The sequence below is a fragment of the Schistocerca americana genome, chromosome 2, assembly GCF_021461395.2.
Source record: "Schistocerca americana isolate TAMUIC-IGC-003095 chromosome 2, iqSchAmer2.1, whole genome shotgun sequence".
Classification (NCBI taxonomy): Eukaryota; Metazoa; Arthropoda; class Insecta; order Orthoptera; family Acrididae; genus Schistocerca; species Schistocerca americana.
In genome coordinates, this window is record NC_060120.1 from 445,903,813 (window position 1) to 445,926,885 (window position 23,073).

Genomic DNA, 23,073 nt, shown 5'->3' on the forward strand with positions numbered 1-23,073 from the left:
CTCAGCATTGTTTAAAATGAATATTTGATTAATTAACAATTAAAATTTATAAAAAAATTGAAAATACATATCTGATTGTATTATTTACTTCATAACAGCAAGTACACTATGATATTAGTACATGCCTGTTATTTTATTTGAGAATAAATTCTCAAATAGAAATTACAATAATACATTTACATTTTTTATTAATTACTAGAGGCTCCCTTCATGGGAATTATTCCCTTCATTTTCAGAGCTTCTACACTTTGAACTGAAATAGATTAAACAGTTATTTTGTCAGTTATAGGTTTGTTATGTTTCAACACCCCCAAAAGGATTTGTGAAACTGAAAGTTGAACAAAACCTTTTCTGACAGCTCTATGTAACAATACACATTTCGCAATAAACTGCAGGAACAAGCATTTTACTTCTGGTATGAGATAAATCCTATATTTGATTTAAAATGTAAATTAATTATGAAGCATTATGCAAAAATTATTACTCAATAGTACAAGGAAAGAACAAGTTATTTCTTAACTGTGTGAGATAACATGTAACTTAGAGTTTCAAACTAGTACAAAATTTCTAAGTGTAAATGCACTAATCTCTGCAATTTACATGAATGTAAACAGTCTTGATGTTTGCAGTACACAGCTGCTTTGTAGAGAATCTTGAAGTTTGCAGTACGCAGATTGCTTTGTAGTGAATCTTGAAGTTTGCAATACGCAGACTGCTTTTTGGGATGAAATGTCTGACCAATGACCAATCTTACTATTTTTCATTTGTCAGGACACTTCCAACGCCACTTTCCCACCTTTACAATCATTCAAACATTAATTAACAGAATGATACATAAGATTGCAGTTACATATAACTCTGAGTGACAATATAAGTGACTAATACATCATATTGGTTGTGGTTTATAAGTAATTGAAACAGCACCAACAACTATGTGGTTGGGCCTTATATACAGGTATGTGTTCACAACTTGGGTGAGAATACACAGTAAATGAATCATAAATGATTCAAACATCATGACAAAACATGGTTAGGTATTATACATTGGTAAGTGTTCACCACTTAGATGTGAATACACAATAAATGAATCATAAATAATTGGTACATCATGACAATTATATTATACATTGTACTCTTATGAGAAGTAAGAAATGATATAGGAAATGCAGAGTGTTGGAGTTGAAAAAGAAAAGATAATACACCCCACACATTGATTATGTGACAGAAAATAGTATAAGCAAGTCATTCCTCATGACAATGTCATGACAAAGCATACTTGCATATAAGTGAGTGCTCACAATTTTGAGTGCTGGTACATAGCAAAAGAAAAAAAAATTACATACAACAACCTTAGACATTGATAAATATAGAGAGTAGTGTAAGTGAGCTATACCTCATGATAATTACAAATATTAATAAGTGAGCCATTCCTCACAATAATTACAAATATTAGTAAGTTAGCCATTCCTCACGATACAAATAATATAGTATGACTGAGAATAGTTACATCTAATAATGCAGAAATGCTAGCTTGTTCCCTGGATCCTCCTATAGAATAGGTTTCAGTCGCTTAATAAAGTTGACACAGTAAATTAGAAGGGTCTCAGCAATAGAGGTATGCATGTGGACAGAGGGAAGGACAGCTTGGTACTCTAATGAGAAGTAAGAAATGAAATAGAAGGTTTGGAGTGTTGGAGTTGAAGAAGAAAAGATGACAGACCCCAAAGACAGGAAACCCCCCTACCCAGGACCCCCACTGTTCCAGTACTTCACTGTGGCGCCAGAGGGAGAAGAGTATTCGGCATTCTGTACAGAACGGACTTGCCACAGCTTCACCTTCCCAGTCTCTGGAAAAGTTAAAGTTAAAGTAACACATTTGGCCATGTTTTGACAATACATTCAAGTGTGTTTGTAACATTGACACTGGTAGCAGTGCATTGGTTTTGGAATATACAGTCAGACGATGATGACTTTATAGCCTGCTTTAATCTTTGTTGGAAGCACTTCTCTATCAAACGTAAGAAAAAGAGTGTGTGTAGGCACTAAGGCTGCATCAACCTTTTTCATTACCTGACTGACTGCTGTGATACACTATTCAGAGAGGTAAGTTTGGATTTCACCCTCAGTCAGACAATAGAGCAGCCTAGTGTAAATAAAACCATGTGAAGAATTCAGTGTTCGACTGGCTTCAACACAAAGAGGATAGTCATGGAGGAACAAAGTTGTAAGCAGTTGTTGGTCTTGAGAATCGAAATTGGTCTCCACAAGCAAAGTGCCATTATGTAAATGGGAGCAGGATTTCACAGGGCCAGCAACTGCATCAACATCTTTCTGAATAATAAATGGATTAACCATAGCAACAGACTGACCTTTTTCAGTCTGTGATATCATGAGAAACTGAGGTGCAGCTGGGAGAGTCTTGGAATCTTTAGCCTCATTCCATTTACATTTAGTAGACATAGACTGATATCCCCCATGATTTCCAACATCTCTGATAGCACGCTCCTTCCAACTGGAGGCCACCCCTCAGACAGGGGTCTCACCAGCCTTAGGTGATTGTTCACACCTCAGGTCACACCTCCCACACTCATGACAAAGGGACCAATTGGCAGTTTGGGGAGATGATAGCTCCCCTCCCTGGTCCTGGCCTGTAGAAGAAGGTACGTGCAAACCCTACCTGTCAACCCATGGCTGAGAATTATGCATTACCCAGTCAACTATCATGCGTCAGATGAATGGCCTGGCCTTCAGGAGCACAAGGGGAGGAAGAAGAAACAAAGACGGGACAAAGATGCTCAAGTGGAGGAAGGATAGGAGATGGAGAATGAAGAAAGAAAGAAAACAACAGTTGAGGGACTGTTCTCATGTCAAGCTATTAAAACTTCAGAACACATTTCTAAAAATATCCCAGACATGTTCCCAAAGGGAGGGGAAAAAGAATAGCAGGAGGATAGACATGCAGCACAGGAAGGGAAAAGGTGCTGCAAAGGCAGGGGCCCCATGGCAACCAACCACGAACTCACCAAAGAGTGGTGAGCCCTCTGGGGGGACCATTGTGTTTGTGCTCAGCCATTACAGACTCCATAACATTAACTGTGCTTTTAACTTATAAGGGTGTGGGATGTCTTTTCTTCATTTAAACAGAAATACATTGTTAGGTAACAGCAGTGGTTGAATATTAGCAGTATACTTAATCTCATTCTTAACTATCCAAATCTCAGATTTGAAAAAAACCAACATACAACCACACATTGGTTTCAGGGTATATTTGTTTTCTCCTAAATAGTTTGGATACCCCTTCAACAAAGTGACCAATTTTCACTCAACATGTCTTCTCAAAACTCAGTTATTGACTTCAGTCCTTTCTATGGGGAGATACCATACAACCATTTTTCTTTTCAGATGAAAGTGTGCCCTATTCATTCCCTACCAAAAGAGTTTAGGTTATCTATCTGTGGACTCACTTAACCAAAAGACTAGGCCCCTCTGTTTGCTATCTATCCCCAGGCTCCTCTATGCAAAATGTGGTACAGATCATTACTTTCTTTAATGCACCCAACTTCAGGTGTAGGACAGCCTCTCTATTGGTCTGCCTGCCTATTTCAACTCCCTCAACTCACCTACAGCAGGGTACACTTTAGTGTATAAAATCTGTCTGCACAGTACCTCGATTTCATGTCTCACATCCTGACAGGAAGGGGTTCCTTCACTTCTGGTGTGTCTTTGCTCCAGTTTTAAAGCATACCACACCATACTTCCTATACACAATTGCTTTTACCTACATGTTTGTTGTTGTATGAGAGCACATCTGCATTAGTGTATAATTTTGTGTAACAATATTTCCAATTTCATTTCCTTTTCTTGGGGTCATTTGGATCTGCTTCTATGTTTGTATTTAAAATTATCTGTGCCAACACACACAACTCAATTTAACATTAAAAATTCCACAAGACATAACAAAACAAGGACTGAAATTGCCATTTTCACCCTTTGAAGAAAGTTGCGAATATAGACTACCATCATCACAGCATGCATGTCTAAAGGAATGGAATAACACAGGCACAGCAATACCTTGAAATATACTAGGGTGGTCTTTTCTCCATTGTCACTTATTTTATAAAACACTTATGTTGTAATTCATAGCCAGGTGATCATTTATGTCTCCTCACGCTGATAGAACATTATTTTACTTAAATATAGGCTAATTTTAGTGTCCACTATTCCTGTTCCTTGTTTAGCACCTTCTCTCATTTAAAGTTGATAAAATGATCTTGTTTTACTGACTGTGCATATGTGTTATCAATTAACTGATTTCTCTAGATGGCACTGCTATCTTTTGCTATTGCACTTTTGTTAGTAAGTCATATTTCAGACTGTTACACTACATGCATGAGCTTCCCCCCATTATCTTCTCTCCCCAACATGTGATGTGTTATAACGTGCAGATACTGATGTCATATACAATATGTATATGGCATGAAAATTACGTCCATTTTTCCAAATCATATCATCATGTGTGTGTTGCCTCGGTGATCCTGTGACAGCAGGTTGTGATAAAAACTTGCGAAAAAGATAAGGATTTCACTGAGAGAAACTTATAAATATGGATAGACGGAAAGGCAGAACTGCTGTTGCCAGAGAAGGAAGAAAGTAAAGTGATAAATTTATCTGTTAAGGTCATAGAAAGGAAGAAGGTAGTGTCAAAAGACAGGATCACTTACTACCTCATACCTTTAGGAATTCCCACTTCTGCTAAAGTTGTTCGTTCAGACACTTGAGAGAGAAGGTATTCAGCATTCGCTACAGAACAGAGTTGTCCAACTTCAGTGTCACAGATCCTGAAAGTTGACCTTAGAAAATCTCTACTGTAAGCGCTAAGAGAAAGGCCAACAACATGTGGAGGAAAAAAAAAAAACAGTAAATTGTCGATTGTCATCTCTATCAACTACCCATAAAGAACCTCCCATATAAAATGAATAGAAATCGTACTGTTTTCTCTTGTTCCTTTTAAAAAATATAATGTGTCTGAAAAAGAACTCCCTAGTTGTAATGTTTCCTAGAATCTGTACAAAGTGACATACACTATTCTAGCTTGTGGTGTTTGACTCATCAACTCTCCAAGTTTGGCTCCTCTGCAGTTGGCAGGTCTGCTTAACCCTGAGTTGGCATCAGCGCTATTTTTTCCTCTGTTCCCTCAGTTCCGTCCAGGCAATGGAATGTGCAGAGTGTTATTTGGCTTGTGAAAACTGAGTTAGTTTTAACAGTGTAATGTAGTTTTAGATGTCGGTATGGTGGTGAACCACCTACAGCAAAAACTATTTGTCATTGTCTAAAGTCTTTCAAGGAAACCAGAAGCGTTTTAAAAGTAAAATCACCACACAGACCAAGAACTTCTGAAGATGTTGTTGAACAGATCTGTATTTCGTGTGTTCGGAGCCCGAAGAAGTCATTGGCCAGACGTGGTCTACAATTAGGAGCGCCTAAAGGTACTGTGTATGATGTGCGTAAAAGACTTAAGTTGCATGCCTACAAATTGCAACTGTTACATGAAACAAAACCTACTGATAAAATTGAAAGATATTAGTTTGCTGTTGACTTTATACACAGAACTGATAATAATGTCAATTTTTTTTAAAAAAGATTCTCTTTTCTGGTGACGCTACATTTCATGTTGGTTGGAACAGTTAATTGTCTAAACTGCAGAATTTTGGGGGGCAGAGCATCCACATGATGCGCTCCCAAAGTTAATGCCTGGTGCGCTTTGATGGAAGATCGTGTGATTGGTCCTTTCATTTTTGTGGAAAAAACAAACGGGGACGTTTACTGTGGCATGTTGACAGAGTATGTCTTTCTCCAAATGGATGATATTGAGGAGGAAAAGGGGCTTGTGTTTTTCCAACAAGATGGTGCCCCCCCCCTCATTACAGTAACCATGTGCGTGCGGCTCTTGACACTCGCTTTCCAGGAAGGTGAACAGGCAGGGCTGGCCCAATACCTTGACCACCACAAAGCCCAGACTTAACCCTACTGGACTTTTTCTTTTGGAGGCACATAAAAAATGTTGTGTACAGTGAAAAGATCAGAGACATCAATCATTTATGGAATCGTGGTGGTGGTTGGGACAGTTACACCTGGAATGGTGAGAAGTGGAATATCGTCTCGATGTGTGCAGGGCAACAAATGGATCCCACATTGAAATCTACTAATATTAAACAAAATTCAAGGAATTATCTTTCATATATGTACTCATTGATGTAATTTTTCATTAATTTCTGCATTTAATTTATACTTAAAACTAGGGAGGTATTTTTCAAACACCCTGTATAATATCTCGAATATACATAACACTATACATAAGTGCTGGCAGGTCGATAGACACACAAACTTACACATGAAATTCAAGCTTTCGCAACAAACTGTTGCCTCCCACGTGGAATGTTTCCCTCTATTATATAACACTATACATATGTATATATCTTTTTTCTGTAAGAAACACATATAAAAAAGATAATTCCTGTTATCTTCTCAGCCACTTTTAGTACTACACTCTTGCTTTCTCAAGCAAAGATACAATGTAGTTATTAAATAAGCTAGAATAGTAAGGGAAAGTAATGTCTTTAAAGAAATAACACAGCCATTAACTCAGACTTCCAAGGGACATTATTCCACCAAATTTCCAAACTGCAAATTCTTCTGGGGGTATATATTTCTTAACTGTTTCAACATTGTACAGTCCCTTTTCCTGGCCCCTATCTGGGTCAACCAAGACGAGTGTCTTAGGATGTGGTATTCCTACCACCTTAAAAGATGCACAGTACCATGGAAAGAGCTTACTCGTGATGGACGTTGCTTACAAAAACTAAGTCAAAAAATGGCTCTGAGCACTATGGGACTTAACATCTTAGGTCATCAGTCCCCTAGAACTTAGAACTACTTAAACCTAACTAACCTAAGGACATCACACACATCCATGCCCGAGGCAGGATTCGAACCTGCGACCGTAGCAGTCCCGCGGTTCCGGACTGCAGCGCCTAGAACCGCACGGCCACCGCGGCCGGCAAAACTAAGTCACCTACGCTATGTTTATGTACTTGGGCCGTATTGTTAAACTTACTTAGTCTGCACTGTGCTGACTCATGTAACTTGTTTATTATCGTATTGTCTACTAATGCCTCTTCTTCCTTTGAAGGGGGCCATTTAAAGAATTTTTAATAATGGCTCTCTTATAAATTCCTTATGCATTATCTCCTCCCCCCATGAACCATGGACCTTGCCGTTGGTGGGGAGGCTTGTGTGCCTCAGCGATACAGATAGCCGTACCGTAGGTGCAACCACAACGGAGGGGTATCTGTTGAGAGGCCAGATAAATGTGTGGTTCCTGAAGAGGGGCAGCAGCCTTTTCAGTAGTTGCAAGGGCAACAGTCTGGATGATTGACTGATCTGGCCTTGTAACAATAACCAAAACGGCCTTGCTGTGCTGGTACTGCATACGGCTGAAAGCAAGGGGAAACTACAGCCGTAATTTTTCCCGAGGGCATGCAGCTTTACTGTATGATTACATGATGATGGCGTCCTCTTGGGTAAAATATTCTGGAGGTAAAATAGTCCCCCATTCGGATCTCCGGGCGGGGACTACTCAAGAGGATGTCGTTATCAGGAGAAAGAAAACCGGCGTTCTACGGATCGGAGCGTGGAATGTCAGATCCCTTAATCGGGCAGGTAGGTTAGAAAATTTAAAAAGGGAAATGGATAGGTTGAAGTTAGATATAGTGGGAATTAGTGAAGTTTGGTGGCAGGAGGAACAAGACTTCTGGTCAGGTGACTACAGGGTTATAAACACAAAATCAAATAGGGGTAATGCAGGAGTAGGTTTAATAATGAATAGGAAAATAGGAATGCGGGTAAGCTACTACAAACAGCATAGTGAACGCATTATTGTGGCCAAGATAGATACGAAGCCCACACCTACTACAGTAGTACAAGTTTATATGCCAACTAGCTCTGCAGATGACGAAGAAATTGAAGAAATGTATGATGAAATAAAAGAAATTATTCAGATTGTGAAGGGAGACGAAAATTTAATAGTCATGGGTGACTGGAATTCGAGTGTAGGAAAAGGGAGAGAAGGAAACATAGTAGGTGAATATGGATTGGGGGACAGAAATGAAAGAGGAAGCCGCCTGGTAGAATTTTGCACAGAGCACAACATAATCATAACTAACACTTGGTTTAAGAATCATGAAAGAAGGTTGTATACATGGAAGAACCCTGGAGATACTAAAAGGTATCAGATAGATTATATAATGGTAAGACAGAGATTTAGGAACCAGGTTTTAAATTGTAAGACATTTCCAGGGGCAGATGTGGACTCTGACCACAATCTATTGGTTATGACCTGTAGATTAAAACTGAAGAAGCTGCAAAAAGGTGGGAATTTAAGGAGATGGGACCTGGATAAACTAAAAGAACCGGAGGTTGTACAGAGATTCAGGGAGAGCATAAGGGAGCAACTGACAGGAATGGGGGAAATAAATACAGTAGAAGAAGAATGGGTAGCTTTGAGGGATGAAGTAGTGAAGGCAGCAGAGGATCAAGTAGGTAAAAAGACGAGGGCTAGTAGAAATCCTTGGGTAACAGAAGAAATATTGAATTTAATTGATGAAAGGAGGAAATATAAAAATGCAGTAAGTGAAACAGGCAAAAAGGAATACAAACGTCTCAAAAATGAGATCGATAGGAAGTGCAAAATGGCTAAGCAGGGATGGCTAGAGGACAAATGTAAGGATGTAGAGGCCTATCTCACTAGGGGTAAGATAGATACCGCCTACAGGAAAATTAAAGAGACCTTTGGAGATAAGAGAACGACTTGTATGAATATCAAGAGCTCAGATGGAAACCCAGTTCTAAGCAAAGAAGGGAAAGCAGAAAGGTGGAAGGAGTATATAGAGGGCCTATACAAGGGCGATGTACTTGAGGACAATATTATGGAAATGGAAGAGGATGTAGATGAAGATGAAATGGGAGATATGATACTGCGTGAAGAGTTTGACAGAGCACTGAAAGACCTGAGTCGAAACAAGGCCCTCGGAGTAGACAATATTCCATTGGAACTACTGACGGCCGTGGGAGAGCCAGTCCTGACAAAACTCTACCATCTGGTGAGCAAGATGTATGAAACAGGCGAAATACCCTCAGACTTCAAGAAGAATATAATAATTCCAATCCCAAAGAAAGCAGGTGTTGACAGATGTGAAAATTACCGAACTATCAGCTTAATAAGTCACAGCTGCAAAATACTAACACGAATTCTTTACAGACGAATGGAAAAACTGGTAGAGGCCAACCTCGGGGAAGATCAGTTTGGATTCCGTAGAAACACTGGAACACATGAGGCAATACTGACCTTACGACTTATCTTAGAAGAAAGATTAAGGAAAGGCAAACCTATGTTTCTAGCATTTGTAGACTTAGAGAAAGCTTTTGACAATGTTGACTGGAATACTCTCTTTCAAATTCTAAAGGTGGCAGGGGTAAAATACAGGGAGCGAAAGGCTATTTACAATTTGTACAGAAACCAGATGGCAGTTATAAGAGTCGAGGGACATGAAAGGGAAGCAGTGGTTGGGAAGGGAGTAAGACAGGGTTGTAGCCTCTCCCCGATGTTGTTCAATCTGTATATTGAGCAAGCAGTAAAGGAAACAAAAGAAAAATTCGGAGTAGGTATTAAAATTCATGGAGAAGAAATAAAAACTTTGAGGTTCGCCGATGACATTGTAATTCTGTCAGAGACAGCAAAGGACTTGGAAGAGCAGTTGAATGGAATGGACAGTGTCTTGAAAGGAGGATATAAGATGAACATCAACAAAAGCAAAACAAGGATAATGGAATGTAGTCTAATTAAGTCAGGTGATGCTGAGGGAATTAGATTAGGAAATGAGGCACTTAAAGTAGTAAAGGAGTTTTGCTATTTGGGGAGCAAAATAACTGATGATGGTCGAAGTAGAGAGGATATAAAATGTCGGCTGGCAATGGCAAGGAAAGCGTTTCTGAAGAAGAGAAATTTGTTAACATCCAGTATTGATTTAAGTGTCAGGAAGTCATTTCTGAAAGTATTCGTATGGAGTGTAGCCATGTATGGAAGTGAAACATGGACGATAAATAGTTTGGACAAGAAGAGAATAGAAGCTTTCGAAATGTGGTGCTACAGAAGAATGCTGAAGATTAGATGGGTAAATCATGTAACTAATGAGGAAGTATTGAATAGGATTGGGGAGAAGAGAAGTTTGTGGCACAACTTGACCAGAAGAAGGGATCGGTTGGTAGGACATGTTCTGAGGCATCAAGGGATCACCAATTTAGTATTGGAGGGCAGCGTGGAGGGTAAAAATCGTAGAGGGAGACCAAGAGATGAATACACTAAGCAGATTCAGAAGGATGTAGGTTGCAGTAGGTACTGGGAGATGAAAAAGCTTGCACAGGATAGAGTAGCATGGAGAGCTGCATCAAACCAGTCTCAGGACTGAAGACCACAACAACAACAAACATGCATTATCTCTACTGGTGATAACCCAGAGGACATGTGAGGTAACTGATTCAATATGACTTGGAATCCTGCTATCATTTGTGCCCATGTGGTATGTTTGTGGGAGCAATGTGTTCTACATAATCAGCCAATCTCTTTCATTACTCTCTCACATGGATTGGACTGCAAAAATTGTGGCTGGTGGTCCACTGACAGCTAAGAGTTTCTTAGATTTTCCTACATCTTTAAAATAATTATTTAAACGGTTGAAGAAAAGTGTCTGCCATAAGGTCGTGTCACCCTTTGGGTGCTATGGGATGCTACTTGTAGTCTATACCACTATAGTCTTCTTTGTCCTTTTGATATACATTACAACTTCATAACAGTTTAATTACTTTTCAACAAGGTTCTTAAAATAATAAAATTTATTCATATGTTATGTGCATTTATGTGTTCTAAAATGTCCATGATTTTTGTGCAAGAACCATATTAATTCATATTCAGCACACCAAGGTGTGAATAATTTCCAACATGTAGTTTGTAAATATGCTTTCCACAGTAAAATAACATTTATTATTGTCTATGAAAGTTGTTCTGATAGGACCAACGAACCCTGTTTACACTGTCGGGGACTGATGACCATAGATGTTAAGTCCCATAGTGCTCAGAGCCATTACACTGTCAATATTTCTCACTGAAATAGTCATCATATTCCTTGTTTGATCTTTAAGAGCTGAACTGCAGTATACTTCATTTTTGGTACAATTAATACCTAAGAAATTAATTGTGAATATCACTCCACATTTCATATCATTCATACTTAACAATATTCTAGATAACACACCATGAACATGGCTCTCTGATAGTTTTATATAGTTAATCTCATGTGTAAACTTCTGTAAAAAGAGAAGTCACTTCATCAAGTGATCATGTATTAGTCTGTTCTCTGTAAGAAAGACTAATGCTTAGTGGTCAGTAGATATAACTATCTTCAAACCCCAAATCAAAGTCTGAAATTTCTTTATGCTCCAGATAACGGTTAGCAGTTGCTTTCCTGTGGCTGTATAATTCATCTCATGTATACTTAGACTATGACTTGCGAACACAAGTTTTCTATATTTTCCTGGTGCGATTTTCCTTGGAATAATTCCATGAGTAGTTTATAGAGACTCTTGTCCCAGACTGAACTGACACCTTTTCATCTGGTTGTACATACAAAATACATTACAGTAACTGGTAATATAAGAACTAATTGTTTCTGTTTTGTAGTTTGTAATAATTCTTCCAATATCATGATACTTCCTTACCTGAATTGATGTATATTACTTTATGGCTATATACTTCCCCTAACATACAGGTTTTGGTGGTGTACGATCAGTTTCACCTCCCTCCTCCTCTAGTAACCATTCTTTAGTTGGAATTGTATCGGTATAGGCTACTAATTTTTGTATACATGGGCCAACTATGGACCAGTCACACCCTGAATTCTGGCCCTCACCCCAGGATGTTCTGTGTTTCTGTTTTTGTTACATCTTTAGTTGGTTGGTTGATTTGGGGGAGGGTACCAAACAATGAGGTCATCGGTCCCATCGGAGTAGGGAAGGATGGGGAAGGAAGTTGGACATGCCGTTCCAAAGGAACCATCCCAGCATTTGCCAGGAGCAATTTAGGGAAACCACGGAAAATCTAAATCAGGATGGCCAGAGGTGGGTATGAACTGTTAGCCTCCCAGATGTGAGTCCAGTGTGTTATTACATCTTCACTTAACTCTGGAGTAATACCTGCATTATTATTCACGTTATTATTGGTGGTAGGTACTAATACTGGCAACTGTATATTATTATTGCTAGCTGTGCTCTGCTTATTACATCTACTGTTGACATAACAGAAATTCACCTCTCTTTTGCCTGCAAATGAATTCGGATATTGTCTGTCTTTATTCTCCATGTTTTGATTAGTATCATTAACATTTGATTTACGTTCCTTGTTGAGGGTATGTAATCCCTCTACAAGAGTGAGTAAATCATTCACAGATGTCTGTCCAGCCTCTATAACAAATTTCTTTATGCAAATGATGTGGCAATCAATGTATTACACTTTTACTGAGTGTGATACCTCTGATAGATGCCACTCCATGTACTTCTTATAACTACCCCAAGAACTATTGTAATGCTTTGGTTCAAATAATTTGAGCATTAATTTTCATTGTGTGCTGGTACACCAATATTTCCCTTTCAAACCTTCTTGAAAATCCTCCCAGGACTTGAAATCTTCAGAATGGTCACTTGTCAATTCTGTTGCATCACTGACTAAATAACTATGCATAAAATCTGTCTTTCTGGAGACCTCTCATCTTTTTGGTAATAATCTAGAGTGTACTCTTAAAAAACATACTGGATGCATCTCCCCATCCAATTTGAACCTTGGAAACTGTTTAGAAAAATTAATCCTGTTTTCCATTTGTATATTCTCGAAAAACTTATGTGCTACACTAACATTATTAGTCTCATTAGTGCTAAATCCTATTTTTGCATTTTCTAGGGCCTTCCAGCAATTCCTGTATTTCCTTTCTGTGGTGTACAATACCTCCTAAACAATTGGTTTTAATACTAGTAGATTCAACCATATCCTGTACTTCTTATTGTGCGAACTACTGTACTCCCTCTCCCAAACTAGTCAAGGTTGCATGGGAACTCAAAATTTCATTTACTGATTTTCCTTTCTCTATCATTTTGCCCTGCTCCTGTGTACCTGAGATGTGTTGTGTAAGGTTCGTACTTCATTATGAACTTCTTTCAAATGATTGTGTACTTCATTCCTCACTAAATCATACTGCACATTAATGTCAAATTGTACTTTGCTAGGCAAATCATTTAATTTTTTCTCCATAGCTGTAATTTTATTTCCCTGTACATTAACTATCAACATTAACTCCTGTTTGGATGCTTCTGTCTGTGATTTAATTGCCACCAACTTGGTAGTGGTAGCTCCTACCGTTTGGTTAATGCTTTCGTCTAACTTCTGAAGAGTAGCATCCCCTTGAGCCTTAATGGTAGCTTCCAATTTGGCTTTCATATCATCCCCAAGTACTTTAAAGGCTTCCTGTGCATTTCTGAATGTTTCTTCCAATTTCTTGTTAAATGCTTTATTGTTTTCCACAATAGCTTCACAAATAACCTAAACAATTCTGGTGCTTCCACTGCCATTTTTCTAGTCTACATTGGCATACTTTACTAATTAAATATCCAACTAATTAGTTAAATTAGATGTTTACCAAGTTTCTTTGCCCACAGACTTCAGTAATTGATCCCATAAGTTCCTGTACACACAACAATAAAATGAAAAAATCCTAAACTGATAAAATTACAGCTCACCCGACATGTAGAACAGTGAACTGGGGATGCTGCACAGGCGAAGCTGGTGCATCAGATTGAGAAGCTGTAGCACGCAGCTGCTACTCTGGCGATGAGCTGCTATATGAAGTGCCACGAAGACTCACGCCATTGTAGTTGACTCGAACTGCTGTCCTCTGGTTCATCTGCTGCTATCCTGTCATTACTCTTCCTTGTCAAACCATAGCAAACTCTTGTGTGTCATTATTGATACATATGTGCATGTCGTTTGTAAACACACACAATGGTTGTCTCAATTAGTGTAAACAACTGCAATTATTTATCTTCTGGTTATGAAATTCTGATGTTGATTTTTGAGTTGTCACTGTCAACCAAGTGTTTCTTTCAAATAATTACAACAAGTTTTAATAAATTCTCCTTTCCAGCACCACAGTTTTCTCATCCTTACTAAATGCTGTGTTTCCTCCAGTGTGTGCTTGGTAACTTGGCTGCAACACCGTGAGTGGATCTGTTACTGTGATATGGTCTATGTTACCTTTGCAATATGGTCACATTATAGTTTTTCTTCTTGTGGTCCAGCTACTTTGTATCCATGCATGGTGATGCTGGAAGAGTGTGTCTCACCACTTCCAGCTTCTGAATGACAAACATGTCTTCAGTGATAATCTTCTGTATTGTTTCAACTATTTACATCAATTAAAAAGAAAGATCCAAATATCAGTAACTCATAAACTCATACACAATGATCAATATGTCCAATCACATCGAACTCATCGTAAGATCTAAGATTTACGGTCTTCATTGGTCTTGAGCATTTTCACTGCAGTAGGTCCATTTGTTCATGACAACTTCAAGGGACATCACCAAGGATAAACATCCACGTCCATTAAGTGCTACTGCACTCAATATGTGGTGCTTTGCCCCTGCTGTATGTCACTGTGTACACACCATCTCCACAGATCACAGACTGGGGTGCACACAGTGGATTTTTTTCCACTACGTAAAGTATTTATAAAAGACACAGCCATCTTTCACCAGTGTGAGCATCCTCTGTGGAATATTGGTCATTCTCATGAGTAAGCTATGTTGCACTACAGCCATAAAGAAGAAATTCTCATTCAGTGTTGGACACATTAATTTAGGTCCTAGGACAGAACACTGTCAGTGGGAGGAATGGGTGTCAAGATGCTTGGTGCATATGGTCAATGGAGTGGCTGATCAGAGGGAGAGGAGAAGGAGATAACAGTGCAACACTGGCCCCCCAGTCAGTCAGTTCATCAGAGCATCCGATGATGGTAATGTGGTTGTTTGCTGAAAAACTGTGCCTGTTGGACACTGACATCTGGCAGTTCATCTGTGAAATATTTTGACAAGACTTACTGAGTTCTACAATAAATTTTTGCAAGTAATAGTGAAGATTCTGTTTAAGAACGACAAGGAGGAGGAAACATACTTGGAAAAGACCTGAAGTCAAGGAAGAGTCCAGCTAGATACAGCATGGTCAGACAGATATTACAAAATCAGACACAGGATTGGAAGGTGTACCAAAGTAATGATGAAGAGTAGACTACAATTTAAGAAAATCATCCAGAATAATCAGTGTTAAAGGAAGTGGGATAGTAAGTGTGAAGGAATGATGACTCATGTTTGAAGTTCATTAAAAATATGGATACTGTGATAAAGAATATCACAGTTCAGTTGAAGAGGAGAGAACATCTCTACATTTGGGTAACAGACGGAATACTTCATGTAATTGACAAAAGAAGAAAGTACAAAAATATCCAGGAACAGACAGGAATACAATATAAATCACTTGTTGTTGTTGTTGTTGTTGTCTTCAGTCCTGAGACTAGTTTGATGCAGCTCCCCATGCTACTCTATACTGTGCAAGCTGCTTCATCTCCCAGTACTTACTGAAACCTACATCCTTCTGAATCTGCTTAGTGTATTCATCTTCTGGTCTCCCTCTACAATTTGTACCCTCCACGCTGCCCTCCAATGCTAAATTTGTGATCCCTTGATGCCTCAGAACACGTCCTACCAACCAGTCCCTTCTTCTTGTCAAGTTGTGCCACAAACTCCTGTTCTCCCCAGTTCTATTCAATACCTCCTCATTAGTTGTGTGATCTACCCATCTAATCTTCAGCATTCTTCTGTAGCACCACATTTCGAAATCTTCTATTCTCTTCTTGTCCAAACTATTTATTGTCCATGTTTCACTTCCATACGTGGCTACACTCCATACAACTACTTTCAGAAACGACTTCCTGACACTTAAATCTATACTCGATGTTAACAAATTTCTCTTCTTCAGAAACGCTTTCCTAAATCACTTAGGAATGAATTAAATAAGTGCTGGGCTGCCAAGGCAAGATGGCTGCAGGAAAAGTGTGAAGAAATCGAAAACTAAGAAAATGATTGTTGGAAAGACTGACTCAGCATACAGAAAAGTAAAAGCAAACTTCAATGAAATTACAAGCAAAGGCAGCAACATTACAAGTGTAAAGGGATGGGAATTCCACTGTTAAATACATAAGATAGTGGATGGGTGGAAAGAGTACATTAAAGGTCTCTACGCAGGGCAGGAATTGTCTGATAATGTGAGAGAATAAGAAATTAGAGTCAGTATGAAAGAGAGAGGGGAATGAGTACTGGAATCAGAATTTAGAAGAGCTTGAAAGACTTGAGGTCAAATAAGGCAAAAGGAATAGATAACATTTCACTCAAACATCTGTTCAAGATGGTATGTAGAATCTGATACTGGAGACATACCCTCAGATCTTTGAAAAAATATCATCCACACATTTCCAAAGATAGCAAGAGTAGACGAGTCTGAGAACTATTGCACAATCAACTTAACAGTTCATGCAACCAAGCTCCTGATGACAATACTACAAGAGAAGAAGGAAAAAGGAAACTGATGTTCTGCTAGATAACGATAAATTTGGCTTTAGGAAAGGTTAAGGCACTAGAGAGAAAGTCCTGATGTTGCTCTGACAATGGAAGCAAAAATCAAGACAAGTTCATAGGACCTGTCAACCTGGAAAAAGCATTTGGCAATGTAAAATTATGCAAGATGTTCAAAATTCTGAGTAAAATAGGAGCAAGATAAAGGGAAAGATGGGTAATATAGAAAACGTAAAAGAAGCAAGAAGGAACAGGAAGACTAAAATACCAAGAATGAAGTGGTCGTTTTAAAAATGGTATAAAACAGGGATGCAATCTTTCACCCCCACTTTTCAATCTATACATTGAAGAAGCAATGAAGGAAATGAGAGAGATTCAAGAGTGCAATTAAAATTCGAGGTGAAACAATATGAAAGATAAGATTTACTGGTGACATTGCTGTCCTGAGCAAAAGTGAAGAACAATTACAGACTCTGGTGAACTGACTACAGAATATGGATAGAGAGCAAACCAAGGGAAGATGAAAGTAACAAGAATCTGCAGAAATGAGAAAGTGAGAAACTTAACATCAAAATTTGTGATCATAAAGTAGATGAATTCACGGAATTATGCTATGTTGGAAACAAAATAACCTATTTCAGAAGAAGCACGGAAGACATAAAAGGCAGACTAGCACAAGCAAAGAGGGTGTTTCTGGCCAAAAGTCTGCTGGTATCAAACATGGGCCTTAATTTTTTGAGGAAGAATTGTCTAGTCCATTTTGTGCACACACACACACACACACACACACACACACACACACACACACACACACACACACACAGGAGGGGAGGGAGGGAGGATAGAGGGAGAGAGAGAATACACAACAGAGTCAAGCCTCTTGTGGGAATACGGGACTCGCTGGTTGCAAGTCAGTAGATGAAAGGACAGTGGACAAGATGAGAATTTGGGTTGGATGGGAAGTATGTCTGAGGCAATTAAGGCAACCACTCCCATTAAGCAGATCTGGATTTGAGGTCCTGTCATGCACAAATTTTCAACTTTCTTCAACGAATTATTTCGATGTCCAACTGCAGCTGGTGTCAGTCTTTCCTTTGGGAAAAAAGAAAAGAAAAGAACTTTTTGACTGTGTATTTATCGGGGCCAGCATTATATGGTAGTGAATCATGGACAGTGGGAAAACAGGATTAGAAGAGAATTGAGGTGTTTGAGACTGGTGTTACAGAAGAATATTGGAAGTTGGGTGGACTGGAAAGGTAAGATGTGAAGTGGTTCTCCACAGAATTGGAAAAGAATGTAACATGTGGAAAACACTGGAAAGAAGGGACAGGATGATAGAACTTATGTTAAGAAAACAGGGAATAACTTTCATGGCACTAGTGGGAACAGTAGAGGGTAAAAACTGTAAACGACGACAGATTGGAATACACCCACCAAATAATTGAAGACATAGAATGCAAGTGCTACTCAGAGACAAAGAGGCTGGCACAAGAGAGGAATTCGTGGTGGGCCACATCAAACCAGTCTGAAGACTGATGACACTTTAGTTGATGAAATACCACATGTATGAGATTTTTGTTTCGAAGACCACATGCCAAAAAGTAATGCCTCTGAATTTTTTATGTGAAAATTCTTGAAGATTTTTTAAAAATAAAACTAACTATATTAACATTTACATCTTTATTCTTCACTTCTACATATTTATTTCTGAAGTCACCCTGGTGACAGACACATTTGTCCCAACAAAAGAAGAGTTTAATGATACTGTCACTGTAGAAGGTTTGTTGATAGAGCCACAACCTACCTCTGCTTGTACCACTTCATGACTATCAAAATGAAAACCTCAAAGCTGTTCTTTAAGTTTTGGGAACAGATAAAAATCGGATGGGGGCCAAGTCAGGGCTGTATGCAAGATGGCTGAACACGGTGAACCCAAGGCATCGGATTCTTGCAGGTGTCACAGCATTTGTGTGTGTCTGGCATTATCCTGCTGAAGGAGAGGGTGCTCCATGTGTGTATGAACTCTTAGAATTCAAAACTCAATTCCATTTGCCCATTTCTCATTCACCAACACAGTTGTGTTACACATCACCCTGTTATATGCTGCAATTTGGGGCCATCTAGTGGTCGAGGGCTGCAAATATGTAGACATTAAGAATAAAGCTGTAGAATGTTAATAATTTTTGTTTTATTCACAAAACTTAGAAAGTTTCCACATAAGAAATTCTGAGGCATTTCTTTTTGAAATCCCCTTGTAGAATAATATTGGCAGGCTTCATTAAAAAATGTAGTTATATTTGCAAGCCTCTTAATTCTGTCAAAAATTAGAACAATTTGAAGAATATACGGCCAATAATTTATTACAATAACTTTCCCTTTAAATGTGTGCTATTATTGCCCACAGTTCCTGATTTTTATGTTACTGTTAAAAATGTAACTGTAACTGTATTCTACATTTCTGCAAAAATTTTCCTATGTGAACCTGTATATAGGCATTGTAAACAGAGTGAAAGCACAGTTCAACTGTGGCCACAGTCTGTCACTGTTAAAGCAACATCACAATAAGTTGCAGACAAGGTACAGAAAAGACTAAGCATTCATTCTCATTTATCCCCTGTGAGTTGTTGCCAGGCCATAATAATGTTCAATAAGATGCTACCTAATTGTTATTGATTATGTATTTATAGTCTGCATACAGATGGGATCATCATTGTTACTTGCAATTCATGGAAATATATCAGACTCCATCAAGAATATGTAAATTACTGACCTGTGTTTTTTGAAGATTAATGAAAAATATCTAATACAAGTAAGTATACACCAACTGCAATTTAAATTTGAAAGTATTGCCTTAGTATTCAAAATTTTACATCGCTGTTCATCAGGTGAACTACAGAAAAGACAAGGCACTAAAAGCCAGTAACTTTACAGGCTGTGTGAATATAGGAGTGTAAATCTTTGAATTTCCTCTAAGTAGATGTACTAGTACAAGCCATATCATTTACACCAGTTTTTGACTTTAATTACATTATTTTAATTGTGCACTTCATGTACTTCTCTGTTGTTTCTGATACCTTCTTAGGTGAAATCAAGTGAAAGTTACGCAGGACTATGGCCATCATTTTCATCTATATGGTTTCGTCAGATTATCTCCTCTTGGTGATGTTCTTACTGTAGATTCAGCTCAAATTAATCAAACAGAATCCAGCTTAGTTTTAAGAGCAAGCAAATTCTCCCCTTGCCCAGTTAACGAAGCACTCTTATTTCTTTAACTTACTACTTTGATCATTTAATGTTGATTTCTTTTCACTACTCACCCCTGAACTTCCTCTAATTGAATGTTTGTCCCACATAATCTGATCCCTACAGATCAAACATTGTTTATGAGGATTAAAATGGCTTAATTTTAGCAAATTTCTTGTCAAGCGTCTTTACCTAATCTATGTATTTTCTTCGTAAAAGAATTGGCGCGGCCAGTACTGGATAACAACAACTGTTTAATAAAACACAGTCAATGTGAGAACAGCATGTGTTATTTGGCTAGCAGTTTTTTTTTTTTTTTTTTTTTTTTTTTTTTTTTTTTTTTTTGGTAAAACCTGATTGATTAGACAAGTATGTCAGTGGTTGAAAAGATTACGCCATGATACAGTATTAAGTGTCACCAAGATTGTTGTCGCACACTTGCAAACACTCCTCCCTCTGAATGACACTGATTCAACAGCAACACATCATGTATGGGGACAACAAACTGCTCTACTACAGATTAGTGCAGGATTCATTAGCTGCCAATTAACTGTCCTGAACTGACACAGACTGCAGTACCCAGCGAAATAACACATTTTTGCAGATTGTAACTTGAAGAAAGTAGTTCCAGACAGTCTGGAATTATTCTGAATTAATGCTGTGAATGGCTTTCAGTGCACTTGCAATCATAACCGATGAGAACTATCATATCTCTAATATTTTATTGGTTCTCATGCTTGTTATACGATTGGTAATTTTGTATTCACTTGTTCATCATGTTCCGTATATCCATCACAAGGGAGTTTTTCAGGGAACTGGAATGAGAAAAGGTACGTTAAGAAAGGCAGAAAAATCAAAGAAAGTCTGTATACTGCCTTAACAATAAAATACCACTATACTGCTTAATGCTGTTCATGTCTATGTCAGCTGTTTTTAATTTGTTTGTTTGTTTGTTATGTGGCGAACTGAGATTCTACTCTTTGTTGTCAGACAGGAAATGACAAGTAGATGACTAATGCGATTGCCCCACACTAGGAGCCAGCAATTCATTGATATCAATAATTAAATGAAATCAAACACAAAGGGTATGAAATTAAGGGGTTTATGTATGAAGGTGAAAAGGTTACTTGGATAATTAAAACACGAAAAACTTTTGTTTATTTCAGTGCTGTGGACACAAAGCAAGACAAAATTACAAATCTCAGGGCCGATTTGACTGCGGGTGGACATGACAGTTATTAATGGGGGGGACGAATTGTCTCACCATTATTCATGATCATTCATTGTGAACTGCTGTTGGTGGCAGGCACTGCGCGAGTCAGCTGCCCTCAACAGCGATCGCGGCTTTCTGCGAGGCCCAGCTACAATCTCCGCACTATCTGACCATTGTCGGTTGCATGGCTGAAGCTGTAATATCGCAGTGTCAGAAGGTAGATACCAATTGACGATGGACGGAAGAGACTTCATGTCCACTCATTTCTGTGCAATCTCTCAGCTCAACTTCTCTTCAAAATTTTCTTCCTTTTTATGTTTTCATTGGGCGAAAATTTCGAAGAGGAGTTGAGCTGAGAGATGGATTTGGAGTGGAAGTGGAGTTGGTGAGGCGGCACGGAAACAAGAGGATGTGAGGTCTCTTCCATCCATTGCCAACATCCGCCTTCAGACACTGTGATATCACAACTTCGGCCACACAACCAACCATGGGCAGGCAATGCAGAGATTGTACCTATGCATCGCCGCAAAACTGCAATTGCTAATGAGGACAGCAGACTCACACTGCACAGTTCCGAGGTGATGCGCCTTACTGCCACTGACAGCAGTTCATGACGAATAATCACGAGTAAGGGCAAGACAATTTGTGCCATTAATAATGGAGTCTTGTACACACCCACTCAAGTGAGCCTCAAGATTTATATTACATATTTTTCATTTATCTTCAAAAACAGGTCAGTAATTTATGTATTCTTTTGTTTTGGTTTGTGTCAACACCACTTAAATAAATACGTTTCTTTCATGAAAAGTGATCCAACACAAAGGCAGTTTGATGTTAAGGGTTTGTACAAGGATAAATTACTATCAGAGATAAAGGAGTCTTACTTACAAAAACACGTATATGTTAAGCTGCAAGCACATATTGATTTGATGTCTCCATGATTTTGTGGCAGTCATCTAGAATTATCTCCATAAGATTGCTTTTATTTGCAGTATAGTCGATTTTAGTGGGGGATTCTAATATATTCCACAAATTTTTAACAAGAAGACTGGAGGGTGTTCAGTTGTTTCAAAGTGTTGTACAGTAATTTCAGACTTCATGGAACTATGCTTAGTACCACTGTCGAATTGGAAGATAAAATTGTTTTCATCCACATCTACAATCAGCAAGTCATCTCACAAAGGGTGGTGGTGGTGGTGGTGGTGGTGGTGGTGGTGGTGGTGTACTGTTCACTGTTTACAAGCCACTTTTTCCACATTTGCCTTCAGCAATCCCAGTCATGTTGTGCATCATTCTTCAAATGACATACAAGAGTCGGACTTCAACCTAATATTGTTTAGCTCCAAGTATTTACTCACTTCTATTTTATTGATGAAATTATTGTACAGTTCTGGGTTGTCGTCGAGTATGTGCTATGTGCAAAGTTAAAATCTAAGGCAAACCATCATTCTAATATATATTGTTTTATACGAAATTTTCATTAACTACATTTTTTGCATACATTTGGTCTTGACCGTATAGCAAAATCTAGCTATTCATGAAATGAAATAATTTAGGAATCTAGTTATTTAAATTTTACACACAAAGTTTACTTTTACAAAAGATAAATTGGTTAATTTGGGTGAAGAATAAATGAGTTTCTGCACACCACCCAAACAGGGTTTTGTTCTACAAATTTCTTTTTTATAAACAGATGCATTCTCATTTTAACTTTGAGCACATGCCCCAGCAGGCTTGCAGAAAATATAGCTCTTTAAAGCAAAAGAATCAAATCGTTTCAAAAGCCAAACGTAACTTTGTTTTGCACACTTAACAATTAAGTTGGAGACTGACCT